Below are 4060 nucleotides of genomic sequence, written 5' to 3' on the forward strand. Positions count from 1 at the left end.
ATTTAATTTTTTTTAAATAACCTTTTTTATTATTTAAAAAAATATATATATATATTTTTAAAACAATTTTTATTTTTATTTTTATTTTTTCCCTAAAAATACAAATTATTAAATCTACATTTTATATTTAAAAAAATAAATAAATAAATAAAACCTAAATTTAAAAAAAAAAAAAAAAAATTACATTTCTTTTTTTATTTAAAAAAAAATTAATAAAATTAATTTTCTTTTTTAAACAATTCTTTTTTTATTAAAAAAAATTATAACTTTTTTTTTTTTAATTTAAAAATAAAAATAATTAAAAAAAAATGATTTTTAAAACAAAATTATATATATTTTTTATTTAAATATTAAAAAATTATTAAAAAAAATTTAAAAATTTAAAAATTAACATTTTTTTTCAATTATTAAAAAAAAAAAAAATTGAGCCCCGGTCGCGCCACCACGGACGGCCGGTGGGCGGCCCTTCGATTCCCGGAATCGACGGGCCGCCCACCGGCCGCCCGTGGTGGCGCGGCGGTGGGCGGAGGGGGCTGCACGCAGCCTGTCGAGGTCAGAAGCCAAAATGAGCTCTGCAATACTCTCCAAGGCATTTTTCCAGGTTTCTCTCAAAGATGGAACCTTGGAGAGACCTGGGATGTGCGCCCCCAAGGCAGATCTTGCCAGGCTGAGAACGGTTCGGATCCTTCCCCAGCAAACACGCTTGAGGAAAGTTGAGATACGAGCTGGTACCGGAAATACATTTGGTACTTTATTTCGTGTTACAACTTTTGGAGAATCTCATGGTGGAGGTGTAGGATGTGTAATTGATGGATTCCCACATCGAATTCCTCTGTCTGAAGTTGATATGCAAGTGGAACTTGACAGGAGGAGGCCGGGACAAAGCCGTATCACTACTCCTCGTAAAGAAACTGACACATGCCGCATTCTCTCAGGTCTTTCTGAAGGTCAGACTACTGGAACTCCAATTGATGTGCTTGTGCCAAATACAGATCAAAGAGGAAATGATTACAGTGAAATTTCATTAGCCTATCGGCCATCTCATGCGGATGCCACATATGACTTCAAATATGGTGTTCGTTCAGTTCAAGGAGGTGGCAGATCTTCAGCACGGGAAACAATTGGAAGAGTAGCAGCTGGGGCTATGGCAAAGAAGATACTTGAGCTAAAAGCTGGGACTGAGGTTCTAGCATATGTATCACAAGTTCATAAAAAGGTTCTCCCAGATGGGGTTGTTGATCATGACACATTTACTCTAGCTAAGATAGAAAGCAATATTGTTAGGTGCCCAGATCCTGTATATGCTGAGAAGATGATAGCTGCTATAGACGATGTTCGAACAAAAGGTGATTCAGTTGGTGGGGTTGTTACCTGCATTGTAAGGAATGTACCAAGGGGACTTGGTTCACCAGTATTTGACAAGCTCGAAGCAGAGTTGGCAAAGGCTCTAATGTCCTTGCCTGCAACCAAAGGATTTGAAATTGGCAATGGGTTTGTAGGAACTCTAATTACCGGCAGTGAGCACAATGATGAGTTTTACATGGATGAGAGGGGAGATATTAGGACCAGAACTAATAGATCAGGTGGTATACAGGGTGGGATATCTAATGGCGAGATGATAAAACTGAGACTTGCATTTAAACCAACGTCAACCATTACGAGGAAGCAAATGACTGTCACCAGAAACAGAGAGGAGACTGAACTCCAAGCACGTGGTCGACATGATCCATGCGTAGTCCCTAGAGCTGTACCTATGGTTGAAGCTATGGTGGCTTTGGTGTTAGTTGATCACTTGATGCAACAGTATGCCCAATGTGAGTTGTTTCCCATGGGTTCACTTCAAGATTCATTGGATCAGCAGAATGCAAAAGCAGTTGAAATGCTCAGCAAGTAGTGATGTTGATAAAGCTGGAAGTCGCAGTTTTGTTTGGAGGTTGATTTTTATCGTATTTTCCAAATAACAGAGATAGCATGAAGGCTGTTTATATGAAGCAAATTATATGTATCAGTCAGGCTACGGTGTTGTATCCAGACAAGACCTCATGCCACAAACGAGACATATCAGCTTCTTTTGATTTGTAGTAATCCAGGCATGGAACTTATGCTAAGGAAATCTGATTTCGGAATGCAGCCCCTCCGCCCACCGCCGCGCCACCACGGGCGGCCGGTGGGAATCGACGGGCCGCCCACCGGTCGCCCGTGGTGGCGCAGCCGGGGCTCATAAATTTTTTTTTTTTAATAATTAAAAAAAATGTTAATTTTTAAATTTTTTAAATGTTTAAATTTTTTTTTAATAATTTTTTAATACTTACATAAAAATATATATAATTTTTTTTTAAATCATTTTTTTTTATTATTTATATTTTTAAATTAAAAAAAAAATGTTTAAAAAAAAAGTTATAATTTTTTTTTAATAAAAAAAGAATTGTTTAGAAAGGAAAATTAATTTTATTATTTTTTTTTAAATAAAAAAAGAAATGTAATTTTTTTTTTTAATTTAGGTTTTATTTATTTATTTATTATTTTAAATATAAAACGTAGATTTAATAATTTGTATTTTTAGGAAAAAAAATAAAAATTGTTTTAAAAAAATTATAATTTTTTTTTTAAATATTAAAAAAGGTTGTTTAAAAAAAAAAAAAAAAAAAATTAATATATATATATATATATATATATATATATATATATAAATAAAATATGTATGTTTAATAAAAAATAATTACATTTTTTTTTTTTAATAAAACTTACCCATTTTTTTTTTTATAATTTGAATTTATTTTTGTGTTTTCTAATATTAATTTTAGTAGTTTTTCAATTTTTTTCGTTAATTTTCTAATTTTTTCTTTTTAAACTAGTTTTTTTTAATTTTTTTTTTCCAGTTTTGCTAATGTTTTTTTTTAATTTCTCTATTTTTACTTACTTAGTTTATATCTATATATATATATATATATATATATATATATATATATATATATATAGATATTTTTAATTTTGTTTTTTTGTTTTCCAAATTTTTTTATGGTTTGTGATATAATATTTTTTAACATTTTTTATTTTTTTATTTTTATCTTTTATATATATTTTTATATTTGTTTTTTAAGTAATCAACATTTTAATCTTAATTTTAGTCATTTTTATCTTTTTTTTTGTTAATTTTCTATTTTTGTAGATCTAGTTGGTTTTTAATTTTAATTTTTAGTTTTTTAGTTTTTCCTTAATTTTTTTTTTTTTTTGCTATTTTCACCTACTTAATTTTTTTGTTTTTTTTAAATGTTTTTTTTTTTTCTTTTCCATTTTTTTTTGGGCAATTTTTTTCATGTTTTACAAGATAAATCTTTTTCTTTTTTCTCTCCATTTTTTTAAATATTTTTTTTACTATTTAATTGTTTATAGTTTTTTTTTTTTTTTTTTTTTTCATTAATTTTGTTTTTTTTTACATTTTTATGATTGACTTTTTTTTTCGTTTTTTATTTTTATTTTATATTTTCCTTTTAGTATATATTTTAATCTATGTTTTGTTATTTTTTTTTAACTTTTTTTTTGTGTTTTTTCATTGTTTTAATTTTAATTTTTTTTTTTTTTCATTATTTTTTAAAATTTAATGTTTTTTGGGTTCATGATAAAATATTTTACACCATTATTTCTAAATGTTGAAATTTTACTGTTGAAAAAAAAAAAAAAGTGTTCCCCCAGCATCAACACTTTTCGTTTTGAGGGTGTTTTTTGGATATTTTTTGCTCAAAAAAAAAATTTTCACCGTCATTTTTAAAACATGTTGAAAATTTACCCAAGAAAAAAAAAGGTGTTATTCCAGCATCAACACTTTTCATTTTTAGCACTGTTTTTTATGTTTTTTCGAGGTTTTTTGGCCAGAGTTCCCGTTTTGAGTTTATAGTTCCCATTTCATAGTTTACATTGTTAGTTTGAGAAAGACACGGAAAAGAAAACTCCAGGGCAGTCCTTTTTCGTAGATTTGTGTCTCTCGAGCCCGAAAAAGTATAAAACAATACTCGAAAGAACCGCTTGACCATTACGATCAAGGAGTACTTTTCGTGATTAG

General features: G+C 28.8%; 1 pseudogene; it reads left to right on the forward strand.

Moving 5' to 3' along the window:
- The first annotated feature begins 553 nt into the window (after positions 1 to 553).
- LOC149146706 (chorismate synthase 2, chloroplastic pseudogene) lies at positions 554 to 2114 on the forward strand (annotated as a pseudogene).
- The last annotated feature ends 1946 nt before the right edge of the window (positions 2115 to 4060 follow it).

This window comes from Pinus tabuliformis, chromosome X (assembly GCF_031772625.1).
Source record: "Pinus tabuliformis cultivar Carrire ecotype Pingquan chromosome X, CPIR1, whole genome shotgun sequence".
Taxonomy (NCBI): Eukaryota; Viridiplantae; Streptophyta; class Pinopsida; order Pinales; family Pinaceae; genus Pinus; species Pinus tabuliformis.